The 18,615-nt window shown below is 32.5% G+C and overlaps 1 protein-coding gene and 1 long non-coding RNA gene across 6 annotated transcripts in view; one reads left to right on the top strand and one right to left on the bottom strand.

The window, feature by feature from the left end:
* Positions 1-18,615, top strand: part of LOC143252888 (GATA-binding factor 5-B-like) — a 102,015-nt gene that overhangs the window by 13,246 nt on the left and 70,154 nt on the right. The window contains exon 2 of one of the 5 annotated variants that reach the window (XM_076505703.1): positions 10,667-10,828. The exons of the other annotated variants lie outside the window; for them this stretch is intronic. The gene's annotated coding sequence lies outside the window, so the exon portion shown is untranslated. The remainder of the gene's footprint in view (positions 1-10,666; positions 10,829-18,615) is intronic. 5 annotated transcript variants of the gene reach the window in all.
* Positions 11,897-18,615, bottom strand: part of LOC143252891 (uncharacterized) — an 87,904-nt gene continuing 81,185 nt past the window's right edge. Inside the window, exon 3 of the long non-coding RNA XR_013029231.1 lies at positions 11,897-13,261. This is a non-coding gene — a long non-coding RNA (uncharacterized LOC143252891). The remainder of the gene's footprint in view (positions 13,262-18,615) is intronic.

The following is an 18,615-nucleotide window of genomic DNA, read 5'->3' as shown; positions in this document are numbered from 1 at the left end:
TCTCTTTGTATATATGTATGTATGAATGTATATTTAAAAAGTGGACCGTAAAGAATCCCTAAATAAATGGAAAAGTAAGCTATAACACAACAATAATTTCTTTTTAATTAAGCTGTATTTGCTTTCATCCGTCAACCACTCTAGCATTAGAAATGTACACATGTTCACTATTATTAGACGTATACATGCATTATAAAGATTCGTTAGGAAAAGGAACATGAAGTAGAAATATTAGTATTCTTTATAATTTCATTAGAGGATTTCGTTAAATTTCACCTAAAGCTACGTCTGTTATTTCAATACTTTAATTACAGTGTTCAAGAACTTACAATGGCATAATTTACACAACAAGACTATTAAGTATTTTAACTATTTATGAGTATGTAAAAAGAAGACTTGCAAACTATGAAACCTCTTTTTTACTTTTTAAAAAGTCGATAAAAACCTGAATAAAATAAGGATACATATATAAAGAGAGATAATTGAAATGATATATCTTATTGAAACACTTGTAAGATTAAATTTTAGTTGTGAGTGTTCAGTACGATTTCTCTGTTTGCTTAAACCTATTCTAACTCAAACATTTAAGCTGGCAAGTGAAAACCATTTTCATCAACGGCTCAAAAAGGTGGGCGAATCTCGTTGATCTTTCTATAAAATATCGCTATTCTAGACTAATTTAACATATTAAATATACAAGGTTAATCATCATACTTAGATAAACATGTAGTAATATTTGTGGTCCTACATCTGTTTGAATTTCCTATGTTTTATGTTACCGTTTGTTGAAAAATTTCAAAGTGTAGTGTTACAGATTATGAAAATGAAAATCTCGTTTCTATCTCACCAATCTTAATTTTATCAAGATTCAAAACAATATCATGATGAGGTGTAACAGTAGCTTTCAAGACATTGCCCAAAATCTTTGTTATATATAAAATAAATGTTACTAACTTAACAAGTACTTGTATTATACTATTTCAAAGTGATTCAAAACATAGCAAACATCCTACATTAGCAATTATAATGTCTGTCTAATTTTATTTTATAAGCATAGCTACACAATGGATTAATTCAAGTTGTTGTGTCAACTTGACTTTTAGCTTTATAAGTCCTCAGATTTACTGTGGAGACATAGGAGAGCACAAGTATTTCATCACGTAAAAAAACAAATATAGTGTTTTACAGTGTTATTTAATCCTTTTATTATTATTATTAAAAGTTCGATGTTACTCTGGTATGGAATAAATAGGAATATGACGAAGCATTTTGGATAAGCTAATAATGTTATTTTTGTAACAGGTGTTTACTAATGTGTTCCCTTAAAAATAAACCCTTATTTTTTAAATACTATATCTATATTATATTTATTAAAAAAGAGAAGTACTATAGAACATTAACATAATTCAAGACAGTTGTATCTCAGTTGTATAGGAGTTACTGAGACAGATCAGAGAAAATATGAAATAATTCTGACAAATTTGGATAAATATTATTAGTTGAAGTTAAAAACTCTATGTGTGGTATTTTTAACATGAACAGAACATCTTAGACACATGAATTAAACAGAAATATCATACACTCCAAGATTCAGGCAGAGCCGTCCTGAATTTGAACAGTTAACAGCACCCGCCGCTGCATGGTTACTGTTAACTGTCGTGTCTATAAAGCGCCAATAATTGAAAGTACGTAGCGTATTCAGCAGCATACCGCTAACTTGATCCTTGGACCTCCTAATTCGCAGGTTGGCTCCTTAAGCGCCAGGGTACGCCTGCGTTTTAAATGTAACAAGGCTTGATAAGCAACAACTATTTCATCACATAAGTGCACTAACTTGTGAAATTTCATACTTTGATACTTAATGCCTATGATCAAAATATGCCCATAAAATATAAAACGTAGCATGCATGCATGATTTATCTAAGTTATTTAATATGCCTCTTTATTAAACATATTTATGTAAAAAACTTTTATTGCCAAATTTTGAAAGAGATTTGTAACTTGTCTTTACACTTTGTTAATTATTGTTTTTTATAACGTATATTCTTAATTTCATTTATTTATTAACATAGAAAATATTAAAACATCGATATTTCTGTATGTGATCCTCCATAAACTCTAGTCCAATATACAAACTTAGTTAATTTATCACTTTTTTAAGACGCTTATAAGGGCTCCATTAAATTTAAAATTGTCCTGAGAAATATAAGCAAATAAACGCCAAATTCGCGCTCAAGATTATTTGGACTGTACAGGTCTGATTTGTCAAATCTTTTAATGTCCTAAGTCCAGTTTTTGCAGCATTGTAAACACCAGATTGTTTTCCTAGCTGTCATAGCTTCGTTGATTTAAATACTTGACCCAAACAGTTGCTTATTCAAATCTATATTGCACTTAATATCTAAATGTATAGGTAACACATATTTCGAATAACATGTACTTGCTTGTTGAATAATAGTTTTTCATAGCTACTTTTAAAGTTTAGTTCGCTCTTAGCACTTCATCGGAAAATTTACTAAGTAACTATAATATTATAGTAAGAATTTTAGGTCATCTAAACTTTAATTCATAAAATGAATAAAACCTATGTAGTCGTGAAGATTCTTCATTACTACAAAAATACGTTCTACGTCAAGTTTCTCACAGAAATTCAAAACTCCAAGACTTACAATTAAATTTAACTTCAACTTACTGTGACACGGTTTACGATATAATCTTTCTTCACAGTATGAACAGAATATTAAATACGTATTTATATCTTACTAACAAGAAGTATTCGCGCAGGCAATTTTTCTTGGGCTTCACGTAGATGTAGGGACGGCGTACGTATACGCTATTTGTCGGCACTTACACTCAAGTAGAATAAAACACACGATGTGGTATGAAGGAAACTAAATCAATGAGTTGGGTAGCATCAGTGTATTTATATTTTTAATTTGTCTTAACAAGTTGGCTTCATAATATGCATGTAAAAATAAGTCAATCTTTGACATACAAACTGTTAACATGTATGATTACTTGCAATAGATATATAAACAATCCTAGGCATCTGATAATATGAGTAGTACATCACTGTAACGGATTTACTATCATATACGTGTTTTCATATTGATGTTTGTTTAAGTTAAATTATATATTCAGAAATGTACATACCTTATACTGTTAAATCTGTATTGCGAAATTCACGCCTATTCACTAAAGACGTAGAAGATTGTCGAGTACTGTATAAGAACCAACACGCCCTGCATGGCCGTGTAGTTTAGTCGCTCGACTTGTAATCTGAGTGTCGCGGGTTTGAATCACCATCACACCAAACATACTTTCCCTCTCAGCCACGAATGCGTTATAATGTACGATCAGTCCCACTATTCGTTGATAAAAGAATAGTTCAAGAGTTTGCGGTCAGTGGTGATGACTGTCTTCCCTCTTGTCTTACACTGCTAAATTAGGGACGGCTAGCGTAGATAGCTCTCGTGTAGCTTAGAGCGAAATTAAAACAAACAAAAATCAACAGTATATGTGTACGCAAACATTGGTGTATTGTTCATATTGTTGCGTAAGCTGAATTTTTGAGAAACTTTCCTCACGCCTATAAATATAACCAACGTGACGCGCCAAGACACAGTACATATTTTTGGTTTGTTTCATAGTTAATATACTATAAACCTCAGGAGCTACAATTGTGATTAACCTATGTTAATAGGGAATTTTAAATATTTGACCACTAATACTTATCAATTTCGAACATTACAAACCATTTAACTTCAACGTATTCACAGCGAGCATTAATATTTTTAGGATCGTTTCTTTTTTAATTTCGCGCAAAGCTAGAGGAGGGCTATCTGCACAAACTACACGAGAAATATCTGCGCTAGCCGTTCCTAATTTAACAGTGTAAGACTAGAGGAAAGACAACTACTCATCACCAGCCACCGTCAACTCTTGGGATACTCTTTTACCAACGAATAGTGGGATTGATCGTAATATTATAACACCCCCACGGCTGAAATGGAAAGTATGTTTGGTGCGATAGAGATTCGAACCCGCAACCCTCAGATTACGAGTCGAGTGCCTTAACCACCTGGCCATGCAGGGCTGGTATTTTTAGGAAGAAACTATATAACATCAACGGTGAAAAACCCCACATGTCACTAGTGAAAAGTTCAAGACCACTAGAGGACTAAATACTGTTTATGAGTTTGTAAAACCCTTGTAAATAAATCATTATTTGTAATAACTGTTATAGTATATTGTGTTATTGTTTGTATATTAAAATATATTTGTATTAAAAAATAGAAATAAACTCTGTATCAATCTTATTGACAAATATCATAAATTGGATACATATCGACATATTTCTAACTTTTAAATGTAATTTATCATTTAACTCTGTTTCAGGTTATTTAAAATTGTAATCTATGACAATCACAAACTCCTAAAAATGTATTTCGAAACAAAATGTTGTATGAAGTTACCATATAAAAAAACACTACTTCTTGTGTGAAAATGGACCTACAGTAATCATAGTATACTGATCCCCTAAAACGCTAATTGAAGACAAAACTACATAACTAACTATGAAAAGCTTAGTCTCTTTGTCACTTTGTTGCGAACACTTACTTCCAAACTCTTTTTGTGATAATGCTCAACAATATACATCGTAGTTTAACTACAAAACTGCCACATGAATGTTCTTTGATTCTTAGATCAACTGTGGTGTTTGGATTGAATGCTCAATATTCATGTTGATTTGTCAGAAATGTTTGTTTTTAACTCTTATTGTTATAACTTTTGTGATATAACACCAAAATAGATTAATTCATAAGCTTTATAACATTGAGTTATAGCTAAAAGCAAAATAAAGTTTATTACCAAGTAGTTTTTTAGCTAAACCTTAAGTATCAGGTCTAAGGCTTAAATTATATTACAAATAGACGTACTGTTACTAACGTTATAACGTCAGCGTTTAAAAAGTTTCAAGTGATGAGCAAATGCTAGTTAATAAATTTTCTTTTGGTATTTTAACACATATATTACCTAATTGGACTTAAAACATAAAGTAAAATAAACGTTTACTACTACTAAATATCTCTGAACCTTTTTGCATAGTCGAAAGAGTTGAAAATATGTGTCGATATGTTAAATTGTTTGTTTTGTTTTGAATTTCGCGCAAAGCTACTCAAGGGTTATCTGCGCTAGCCGTCCCTAATTTAGCAGTGTAAGACTAGAGGGATTGTTTGTTTTGGTTTTTTGAATTTCGCACAAAGCTACTCGAGGGCTATCTGTGCTAGCCGTCCCTAATTTAGCAGTGTAAGACTAGAGGGAAGACAGCTAGTCATCACCACCCACCGCCAACTCTTTTAACGACGAATAGTGGGATTGACCGTCACATTATAACGCCCCAACGGCTGAAAGGGCGATATGTTAAAAGTTTTACGTGGTGAATAAATGTTAATAAATAAATATTTCTTTGGCATTTTAACACATATCTACTTGACATAAAGTATTAAAGAAAAATAAACGTTTATTACTATCAAAAATCTTTTATCTTTTGTGCGGTCGAAAAAATTGCAAATTTGTATCGGAATGTCCACATTGTGTTTTCCAGTTCATGACTTATAATACAGTGAAAAGCCAAATAACACTATTTAAATTTCTTTCAGAGTTCACGCGTACTATTGTTCACGATAACATTTCATTTTTTCTGCTTATTTTTTTATTAAAGATGCTGTGATTAAAGGAACTTCGAGATTGATGAAATAAATGGAAGAGTAAGTGTATTATGGAGGTACAGACAAAAATTCGTTTTAGTTGAATTCCATAACTTTCGTTAATCATTTAACAAAAGTTTCCCATCAATTTTTACTGGTTTTTTATACTGGTGTAGTTACATATACATTAACTGCAGAATGACAAGACATCGAGAAGTATGTTATGGACCATTAGCGAAATCAGAATCGTTCCAGCAAGGACAGTTTTAATACGGGAAGCCCAGTACGTTTATTCGATTTTGTAAAGCATTCACATACACAAAGCATTATATAAACAGAATGAGGTTTGTTATGAATAGAAGCCTAATAAGATGGATTTTTTGAAGACTTACAAAGCCACTCAACCTTTTCCATGTGTCGGGAGCTCCTTGATACAACAGGTTTATAAATACTAGCTCCAAAGACGAAAAGTACAGTTGTAAGGCACATCCACTGGCTGAAAAAGTGATGATGAAATCTTTGTCACGCAAAAAAAAAGAGAAAGAGGTTACCATATTAAGTGCTTGCATTTCACAATGAGACTATGATAACCCATAGCTGCTACATTGAATTGACTAGAGGAACCATGTAGAAAAGTCTAGCCAAAGTGCGGATCATTACTATTTCTATCAGTATCTGAAAAATAGGGAAGCAGCATAGTTATTGTATAGGGCAGCCTTTGTGAAACGATTGCATTGTGAAAGAACAGTCAGTTCTTTCAAAAGGGTAACAACTGCCATGAAAAAAGTTAATCGTAAACTTATATCTTATTATGGAAGAATAAAAAGAGTTAAAGAACAATAGTTGACAAGATTAATGGGGTGTAATGCACAGAAGACTATATATCAAAGAAATATAATGGCTATAAACTTAGCCATGTATTGAATACTAAACGTATGATGTTAGATGTTAAAATTAGCTATATCGGTAATTAGAAATTCGCGTACAGACGCAAAATGATTAAAGAAACTGATATTTAGAATCTCAAGTGATCGGGTTTAGAAATTACTTGTTGTAGAGGAATTAGAATTTCACCAGAGACACGCCAAGAATCATGAGCTTATTCACGAAAGTTTAGCCAGGGTGTAGATGCTTTGAAACCATATTATAGTGCTTACCTAAACTGATGATCTTGCAAATTAGCATTACTTGTATTTCTTTTGTTATCATTCAATTAATCAAAATTATTGATTCAAATAAAATGCGTTTCAATATACAAAAGGTGACGAGGAGTAGTGATAGCTGTCTAAATCAAATAATAGGTACAGTGACATATAGGTTGAAAACGATGAAATGAATATTCAACACTTCAGGTGGCCGTTCCTGAAATACCCTGTACATTGTCCGTACTTCCCTAAATAAAATTAATGATCCCCAATATGCTTGTAATGAAAATTATTTACCTTACGACAATTATTTTTTAAATTATATAATCATTTTAAATATGGAGTTTTCTTTATAATATCGCTATACTACAATCATACTGATATTGTTGTAAATTCAAAATTGTTTAAGTAAAATAATAAATATAATATAAACTTGACTGTAATTTTCCTTCTTTCCCTATTGGGCCTGGCATGGCCCAGCGCGTTAAGGCGTGCGACTCGTAATCTGAGGGTCGCGCGTTCGCGCCCGACTCGTGCCAAACATGCTCGCCCTCCCAGCCGTGGGGGCGTTATAATGTGACGGTCAATCCCACTATTCGTTGGTAAAAGAGTAGCCCAAGAGTTGGCGGTGGGTGGTGATAACTAGCTGCCTTCCCTCTAGTCTTACACTGCTAAATTAGGACGGCTAGCACAGATAGCCCTCGAGTAGCTTTGTGCGAAATTCCAAAAACAACAACAATCTTTCCCTATCTCCCACATGCTTACAGCAGCTGGTCCTGCCTGTACATACTAGTTTCTTGCATAATCTAGACTGTCACGCATTCGACGGTTTCCATGGTCACCAAACCGTGATATAACCAGCACCACTGGATGGTTGCATTGTAACAGTGTACTCAAACGTAATCTATGTTGACAGTATGTATTGTACTAATACAACTGTAAAGACACTATTTATTTTATAAGTTCATTTCTATTCCTAGTACCATTACTGAGGAAGCTAGTGTTTCCTGTCGGTTATCATATTCTTGTATAAAAATTTAGAAAAAACGTTAAAGAAATTCAACATTAGGTAAACTAACTATTCCAGACATGGTAGAAATGCATCACGTTTTGTAGGCGCTTGTAAGATAAGATAAAAATAATTGTCATTAAAAAATTAAAACCCAGATTCTAAGCAACTGGATATACAGTAAAGAGTATTTGAATAATGGCAATGTTTATTTACATTGCAAAAATGATAAAGAAACCAATAAACAAAAGTTAAAAACAGTCAGGAGAAAGTTAAAATCCAGCTGTATTAACTAACCAAATAAAATAAGTAAGTGAGAAAATTTTAAAGCAATTATATTCCAAATTGTTTTGGTATAAACTTTATCAAATTAGAAATTTTATAAATCTAGATTATTGTGATGATTCGAACCAAGATAACAGGACTGAAATAATATTGCCGTGACTAAATGTACCAGAAAGAGCTTTCTGCGAATGAGGGGTATTTTCACAGCTGTTCCAAACACTTGAATGCCTATATTATTGTATTCCTAATCAGATTCAAACACTTGTAGCTCATTATAACGGTAATTTCCTGCTCCTTTTGGATTAAGGAAAATAACAAGTCGAAAAATGACAGCATTTTTGTTGTTAATTTCCTTGCTAAAAAACAAAACACCTAGTAAACACAACAGAACGAGCACGAAAACACAATTTTTTATAAATATATTTTTATAATTTTGTTTATTAATTGCCCTGCATAGCCATTAAAATTGATGACCTGAGGGCTTAGATGAAAATTTGAAACGTGGTAACAGCGTAGCGGTTTAAAAAGCGACGCTGTGTTGATGGTTAACTACCACATACAACTAAGATTCAAATCCTACTTTGGATAGCATCATATTTTTAATTGATATAATAACATATCATAATGCATTATAGATGTTATATAGAACATTTAATACGTTATTTGTTTAACATTTGTAATAAACAATTCAAGAAGTCACGTGACAACCGCAGCCTACATAAAGTTGCAGTGGAATGGAATGTATTAAAACTTCATGATGACATCGTTTTTTATTTTCGTAGATAGTGTTATGGTATCTGAAGTTGGTCACTCTAGATCCTTTATGATGTAAAGTATTCATGAAAATGTGTTAAGATCGGAAATTTAGAATTTCCAAGTTAGAGTTAACTCTTTTAAACAATTACATTGAAAAACAAAGGAATGTGGATACATTTTTACATCAAGATCATACAGAAAAAAAAGAAGACTTGCAACAAACTGTTCTCAGGCCGTGTTGGCTTCCTCAAAGAAATTCAGTCTGATCTGGGGCCATGTTTTATGTCAGAGTTCTTTCAACAAGTTGTTCATCAGCTCGGTGGTAAACAGATCAAATGTACTGTGTATTATCCAGAATCAAAAATGCCCTTGAGAGATACCGTTCTGCCCTGAGAAATAAGATGCGAACTTATTGTCTCGATAACGAGATGGACTGAGGTGACGAAGTTAATTTATTATTATTTATTGTTCGTGAGTCAGTTCAGGAGTCGTTAAGGTTTAGTTGGTTTAAGTTGGTATTTAGCCAATCAGTGCGTGACCTTTTGATGTTGCTGAAGGAACAATAGGTGGACAATGGCCCAAGATAAATACACTCATTGGATTATGTTTCTAAATTTTGGCTCAGGCTCTTGCGCGCCCATGAATTAGCTCAGGCAAATGTAAAGTCATCCCAAGCTGAAATGAAAAATGTTTATGACAACAAGGCTGATGAGCGTAAGTTCTGTCCCGATGACAAGTTTTTTAGTGTTGTTATCCACCATGGGACAGCCACTCGAGGCCATTTGTAAAGTCCTTAAATGATATCTTAGAAATAAGAGAATTGATGTTATGAGATAGCCAGGTCAATTACCTTTATGCGCTGTGTTAAGCTGATTAACAAAAGATCGCAAGCCAAACACGGAATATGAACATTTTGAAGTACTTAAAGAAGGATGATGGTCAATTACTCAGAAATATCTGTACAAACTCACTGAAAGCATGCAACGTCGATGTGAAGCAGTACTAAAATCCAAGGGAATGCCGACTAAATATTAACTTGTGAAATTGGTTTGTGTTATTTTGAGTTTCATTTTACGTTTAATTATTGCAAATAAACCTGTTTGATCATTCTGTAGGCTAATTGGAATAAAAAGATCTAAAAAACTAAAGCTGGTGAACAATACTTTTTATGAAAAATTGTAACTAAAATCATAAAAGTTTAAGTATTTAGGAAAGCCAGTGGTACAATTAGGATTTGAACATATCTCGTCGAGTATGTTTTAAAAATATATAGTTTTACATGTTTATCTGTCATTTATTATAAGATATAACAAATTAACATTTTTAAGTGAGGCCACTTTTTTATTTGTCCACCGTCTGTAAGTATCGAGGGTGATTGGGCTCTGGGTCTGTCTTTCTTGTACTTTTGTAAAAGCTATCTCTCGACTTTTCTCGGCTTTTGCCGATATCTTGATTGTAGTTTTTCTACCATTTTGCCACGGCGACAACGGGTGGATTAAAGGTTGAGGCTTGTTTCACATAGTCAATATTATTGTTTCTAACCTTATCTCTATTCTTGTTGTAATGGTTTATTAATTGAGAAAAAAAAACCTTTTTAAGGTTAGCAGCATAATATTTTATCAATTTTCTCGTTTTATTTCCTTGAAAACAATATTTTAAAAATTACACCGATTCAAGTGAAACCTTAGATGTCAATAGATCACACATAGTTTGAAAAACCATGCAAATGTAAATTATACAAGTTATTGTTCTTCTTTCAGTTCAGAGCATTGGAACAAAACTGTGTCAGACTTCGACAGTGATATCTCTCTTCCTTACTTATAAAACTCACATCTTAAGTACTGACTGCTGCAATGGAACTGTTTTATCCAACACAGAAATCTCGAATCAAAGTTATAGAGCTTATAACTTCATTTTCAAAGGTCAGCTTATAGTTAGAAACTTGATCTTGACAATCTATGTATTCTACGTTTTTTATCAAGCTACACATGATATGAGAACCACCTGTTACCTGACAACTCACATAGTGTGCTCGTAATCATACAATATTATTACTAATGTATGTTGTTAGTAGTGTTGCAAAGTGATTATTGTTATTACAAAGGTTATAAGTAAAATGAAGTTAACGTAATTCAATCGTATGCATAAGATGGAAGTAGAAGAAAGCTATGCCTTTCCAACCACGTTAATTAGTCAGTTAGTCAGGTTGAAAAATCTGTTGTTTTTTAAAATTTTTGTTTTTACTCTACCGAGTTCCAAATGCTTTGGTGATGTTTTACTCTTCAGTTCGTTTATTTACTATTCAAAATTGTATGTAAAGTGATGTTTCTGTTCAGGATTTTAATTTGTATTTCACATATTGCTCATCTGTTTCACTCCTATTACAAGTACTACTGTCATTATGATACTTCAGAGCTTTTCTGCATAAAGTGAAATTTTTACTCGAGAAGAACGTAGTTCTTAGTCTGTTTTGTGTCTTAAAGATAAAGTGAACACATTTTTGTACAAACGTTTATGAAATATTTTATTAATTTTACTTTATACGACTGTAAGTACAGTGCCACTTTGTTCTTTGGCACAACAAATTCACAGTAGGGTAGTCATTCATTCATTATTTGCAAGGTTTTGTTGATAATATTTTTACATAGAGAGATAGGAAAAGAACTTTTATACGGGTATTCTTAAAGGTTATTTAATTCATTGTAAAATAGTACATACTTTCTTATTAATATATCACAGGTTTTCTATGTAAATTAGAGGTGCAAATCTATCGAAATAAGTGTATAAACTTGTAAAGGTAGGTTAATGATAAGAATTAGAAAATCAGCGTTCAACAACAGAGAACAGGTTTTACCTTTAAAACTTATCAAAACTAAATATTGCATCGAGTTATGTAATATACGTGTATTCTTTTAATTTGAAATGTTACTATCAAACGATTCCCAAATAAAATACTGAAATATAATAAAACAAAAACCTTATCCGTTATGAATTAAGGTTTAACTAAATATGGTTCATAAAAATTATTATAGGTTTAATTTAAAATGATACAACAATGAGTAAATACAATATATTATCAACATTATTTGGGAACACACTTATAATTAACATTTTAAAAGTAACTTTGTGCTGAAGAGCAATTTTTTCGAGAGCCACTTTTATAAATCCAACATCTATGGTATTTGATGTATGTAGTAAACGTGCTGTATCAATATTCAATCAAAAGATGTTATGGTTTCGTTTATTTGTAGTTAAGCATAAAGCTACACAATGAGTTATCTGCGCTGTGCCAATTACAGGTATCGAAATTCAGTTTCTAGCGTTTTAAATCCGCAGACATACTGATGTACCAGTGGGGAGAAAGAATAATGGTGCAAATCTGAATGTTTAATGTTACGTGTACATGTGACTGTAGATAAAACCTCTTTACAAGCTATTTCATTCTGTATTAGGCCCGGCATGGCCAAGCGCGTAGACTCGTAATCCGAGGGTCGCGGGTTCGTGTCCGCGTCGCGCTAAACATGCTCGCCCTTTCAGCCGTGGGGGCGTACAATGTGACAGTCAATCCCACTATTCGTTGGTAAAAGAGTAACCCAAGAGTTGGCGGTGGGTGGTGATGACTAGCTGCCTTCCCTCCAGTCTTACACTGCTAAATTAGGGACGGCTAGCACAGATAGCCCTCGAGTAGCTTTGTGCGAAATTCCAACAAACAAACACACATTCTGTATCTGATGGCGCCTTTACTAACACATTAATAAACGAAATATTTATGAAACGTGCACTTGTTTTTGTTTTCCTTAGATCTGTAATCAGAATATAGATTCTACTTGCAGTTAACCTCCCACTAGGTTCACAAATAATCTGAACATGAAGAAAAATTGGTAAACTATTGTCCAATAGAATTAATTTTCTTTGATTATGGATCATGCTAGTAAAATTGCTATAGATTTTTAATTGTTAACCAAGTTTAAAATCCACTGAATAACTTGGCTCTTAGTACAAGGAAACATTTACATTTTAAAATATTCTATTTTTGCAAAAATAATGTAGTTTATGCTTTCTTAATGACTGTTTTATTCGATATTTCTTTAATTTTTATTCCAGTTTGTAAACTATTGTGTTATTATAGTTAATTTCACAAATGGTTACAAGGATTAAAGTTTTTACATAAAAAAACAGAAATAAAAACGAAATGTTTATATACGTTACAAACAATAATATGATTACATATTTTTCGAAGTTGTTTTTATAATTTTGTTATTGTTGAGCAGCGATGTGAAAATTGTAGAAGGTTTACAAGGTAACCCCAGGTAGACGAGGTGACGAGTTCGGTTTTCACAAGCATGTAAGTCAATCTAGAAAAAAGAGAGGATCATAAATAAAATGGTTATTGGAATTTAAAGCTGTTTCAGTGTTATTAAAGTAAATATAGGGAAGTTTAGAGCTAGAGCATTAGCAAATTTTTACAAATTATATTTACATCGTACTCACAAGTTTCATAAAAACATATATATATTTAACTATGAAATATAAAAATGTCGCTCTTAAACACAAAATTTTTGTTTGTTTTTTGAATTTCGCACAAAGCTACTTGAGGGCTATCTGCGGTAGCCGTCCCTATTTTAGCAGTGTAAGACTAGAGGGAGGGCAGTTTGTCATCGCCACCCACCGCCAAATCTTGGGCTACTCTTTTACCAACAAATAGTGGAATTTACCGTAACATTATAACGCCCTCACTGCTGAAAGGACAAGAGTGTTTGGTGTGACGGGATTCGAACCCGTGACCCTCACATTACAAGTCGAACGGCTTAACCAACCTGACCATGCCGGGTCCAAACAAAGTAATAATTTACCTTGTAGATTATAGAAGAAAGTTTGTAATGATAAGGTCAACTTACTTGAGTTTTATACAAGTCTATATGAAAAAGAAATCAGGATCCTTACAAATTTTGACTTGAAAGTTGAAAGACCTTGCAATTCGATGTATTGGAAACGAAATTTTAAATTTTATTTATTTGCTGCAAATTTACCGGTGAATTTGTATAAATTTGCTTTTAGATCCAGTGAATTTTTCATAATATGTTTTTAAGCAGACAGAATTTATACTTTAATCCAAAAAACTTTGTGAGAATGATATAGCTTACGTTTAGAGTAAATCAGTTTAATATGTTCAAAGTTATTATATTGCTGGGAAATATAATTAGAACAACAGCTGGATAAATCTTTTAAAAAGTAAGAAGATATATAGGTAATGACGTAAGTTAATAAACACAATTATAACACAATGATTATAATTATAAACTAATGCAGAGAATTAAATAATTATTGGTTTCAGACAACAGCTCTTAGCTGTTTAGGTTATGACAAATACTGGAGATATGGATCTAACTGAGCTATTCTTAAGAAAAAAGCATACACTTGTTGCTTATTTCCTTATTGCTTGGTCGTTTAAAATCTTTAATAACATCATTTGATAGTCGTCATACATATAACAACTACAATTGCTAGACGTAAGAATAAATTATTTACCAGGACAAATGGGAAAGAAAATTTTCATTCTGCCATTCTGTGACATTTTTGAAAGTATTTATAAAATGTTAAATGATTAATAGAAGGCAGCATTTTCGTGTTGTTGCTCTTAAGAAAACTACATTTTTGTGTCATTTTTAAACAAAAGTAACTTTATGATTGTTCTCTTCTTGCTCTGTGTGTTTGCAGTTCAATTGTAAGATTTATGAGGAGGTTTATGTTTTGCCTAGGAGTGAATTCTTAGATTTAAGTGGTTACTCTGAAAATGCAGAACAGAATCTGTATCAAAATAAAACGAAGTCAACTCATCGGCACTTTGGTGGAAGAGAGTTTAAAGCATGGATACATAAGTGAAAAGTTCACAATATTTAATACCTAGAGCAGCTATTCATCTGTTTCCTGGGATGCAAGTGAATTTATGTGAACGAGAAGCATAAGTCCTCTTAATGCTTTGTTTGTTTTCTTATAGCAAAGTCACATAAGGCTATCTGCTGAGTCCACCGAGGGGAATAGAAGCCCTGATTATAGCGTTGTAAATCCGTAGAATTACCGTTGTACCAGTGAGGGACTCGTCTTGATGCCTTGATTTCTGTTCCTTGTGGTTCAACAAGATGAGGATTCTTGGAGTTGTTTTCAAACCAACCTTTTTTTTTTTTTCGTTAACCTGGATCTCCTGCACGGCGTGTGCTGATAAGTTAACCGATAAGTAGACTGCATTAGTCTCTGCGGTTCTTGTTATAATTAATATCAGAAACCGTGATGTGGTTTTAAAAGACGATTCGCCTCTTCTGCCAAATTCTTGGCACGTTCAGCTAATGTCTTCTGTCAACAGTATGTAGTATAACGCATTTCTTTGTTATTAAAAGAAGCAGAAAGGACAAAAACCTTAAAACAGATTTAGGGCTATGAGGGTAAATTAGTGTTCCAAATTCTTCATTTAGCAACATTTCTAATGTTTGTTTCAATATAATTTACTTTACCTTCCAGAATTTGAGAAAAGTTTCTTTGCTTCTAAACCGCTGGCTATTTCAAGTCAACAGCGGTATTTTTTACAGGTCTTGTAGAGTGGTGTAACGGGGTTTTGACGGTCACGTGAGGTAATGTAGGCGAAGCTCGCTGCCGACCATTTATCAGGGTCACATCGCAAGATTGCAAGTTGCAGCAGCTCTGCCACGTTGTGTTTATTCAACACATAATATCCAGACAGGTTTGTTAAATGATACTTTTTGCCACAAAATAATGTCACCAGTACCAATGTTAATTATGAGATACATGTTACTGTTACTAATGTTTGTAAAACATTTTATGCGTCTATTTATATTTGAAATATTTAATTATATTGTAACTTCGACTAGAAGAGTTGCCAATATCTTTAATAAAAATTACGATTAATAATGCTTTGTCATAATAATGAGTCAAACTACAGAAACCTACTATGATCTCTCTGCCCTAGGCCATATTTTGGGTACCTCTGCGGTTATTTCATTATTCCAAATTGATAATTACCGTTCAATTTTACTTCCTTCAATATAAAACTGATGGTGTTTTACTAATAATACGTTTCAAAATAATAATTGATAGTAATGTGAAACAGAATTGTTCATTTCTACTAATAGTATTATCTACGAACTACTAAATATTACGAAAACATGTTATAAGATCTAGAAATAACTTCTGGGAACGAAGTAGAACAAAAATTTAAGATAACTGCCACAAATGTTCAGAATACAAGTTTTGTCGTTGACCACTAACCAAGCACACAATAAGATTAACTATTACATATTTAAAAACAAAACAACTCCAATTATACATGACAACATAACTAACGGCTTAGCAGGAAAGGTTATAAGTATGAAAAATCAATTATATATCAGAAAAGTGAAAAAAAACGTATTTTATTTATCAAAAGTTTTTAATTTTAATTATGTTTTCAAGAATATGAACTTGAACATATACATATTGGTTTAACCAGAAATAATATTTGATGTTTAAATAAAAAAGCACGGATTTCTATAACATTTTATTTATTTATTAAACAACATCATTAGAAATATTGCAATAAATACTGTTCGATGACTTCTTCTTAAATGATGTAATAGTAATAATAATTAATAAAATAATGCATATATGAGATATAAACGTACCTGACACATTTAGATATTTTTCATGTTAAACTGAGTGGATTGTTGTTTTGAATTAAGCACAAAGCTACACGATACTCTGCCCACCACGGGTATCGAAACCCGGTTTCTAGAGTTGTAATTCCGCAGATATATCACTGTGCCCCTGGGGGCAAACTGAGTGGAAATTAAAATATATTTCTTGTATAAAATAGTATTTCTGAGAATTGTTTGTTTGTTTTTGAATTTCGCACAAAGCTACTCGAGGGCTGCCTGTGCTAGCCGTCCCTAATTTAGCAGTGTAAGACTAGAGGGAAAGCAGCTAGTCATCACCACCCACCGCCAACTCTTGGGCTACTCTTTTACTAACGAATAATGGGATTGACCGCACATTATAACGCCCCCACGGCTGAAAGGGCGAGCATGTTTAGCGCGACGGGGATGCGAACCCGCGACCCTCAGATTACGAGTCGCACGCCTTAACACGATTGGCCATGCCGGGCCTATTTCTGAGAAATGCTTTTATTGTTTTAGGCCTGAAATGTTGCATAGCTGTTTCGTCAGGAGAACAGTATCAATATACTTGTTTTTATTAAGTAAATATTTTGGTATACATTATTTTGGTGAGAAAAACATCAAGCATGACCATGTAGCAAAAATTTCATTTGCACCAGGAAAAGAATTATTGATATTGTTCTCGCCAAATGGTCAATATTAATACTTATACCCATCGGGAGAATAATCTTAATGTATTTACTGCCGTGTCTGCATAGGTTTTAATATTATTATTCTGATGGGATTAAGCATATGAAAACTGTTCTCCTGATGAGCAGGTCTTAATATAAATCTTATTAGACTCACACCCATTGACTCAGCGATAAGTCTGAAAGCTTCTAACAATGAAAATTAGGTTTTGATACCCGTGATGGGCCCAGTAGTGGAGCCCCATGGTGTGACTTTGTGTTTGACAAGAAATAAATTATATGTTATTGTTAAAGTAAACATCAAACTAAACAACAGTGCTTTTTTGTGGTGTTTTTTTCTTCTTGGATCATCTGGACGAAACAATGACTTTTTTGGTTATTCATCTTGACTAGAACATTACACATTTATATAGCAGTTAATATTATGTTTTTGTGTTAATATTAAATATTTGGCATATATCACATAACACTGAGTTCGGAAATGACTTTTACATGTAGTCTGATAAGGTTTCTGTTTCTTAAAAAATTAAATTCGAAGCAGATTTTTTCATATAATAATAAGAGAACTATTTCAATACAAATAATAATATAATTTCATTTAATCTGTTGAGGACAACTAGCATAAACTTTACAAGTGTACCAGGAGTTTCTGTAACACCGGTGAAGGTAAGTGTGCTAAGAACTTGTTCAAGGCATTCAGAAAGGATATACATTAGTTCGATTTTGAAACGACAAAGAATAAAATATGATAAGAACTTGCGAATACACTTTTCTAAACGTCTATACGATATACTATAAATTCAAATTTATATTTGTATAAACTAGTGTTCTGTCCTTTAAAAGAATAATGAAATAACTATATAATTATCTTATAGAGATTCGATAAAAATGTCTCTGCGGGTGCTTTACTTATTTTTTTCTAATTTTCTGAGACCCTAAGTGCAGCGTTTGATTACGACTGCATTGAAAGAAACTAGTTTTAGAATTTTTCCCATTAAAAAAATTATTATCATAGATTTAGCAACTTCTTGACTTTATCGCGTTTCAAGGTTATAATGACGTGCATATAGTTACATCCTTTTCTATAACCGAATACGTCACCAGATGATCAGGGAATACTTAGGTAATACTTCGTTAAATGGCGTTACATTTATTTACTCGTTTATTATTCTTGTTTCACATAAAGGTACAAAGCCGCACTTAACAACTTATACGCTTATTTACAGACAAAAGTTAAACCACAATTTTCTCATATGTATAGCTATAGAACAACAACATTAAAACATCTTTATATAAAACTGTTCTTAGACATTGATAAACTGAGTTATGATTATGTGTCTTCTCGAAAGTTTGCAG

Source organism: Tachypleus tridentatus, chromosome 6 (assembly GCF_004210375.1).
Source record: "Tachypleus tridentatus isolate NWPU-2018 chromosome 6, ASM421037v1, whole genome shotgun sequence".
Taxonomy (NCBI): domain Eukaryota; kingdom Metazoa; phylum Arthropoda; class Merostomata; order Xiphosura; family Limulidae; genus Tachypleus; species Tachypleus tridentatus.
This window is presented reverse-complemented; position numbering and strand designations above follow the sequence as displayed.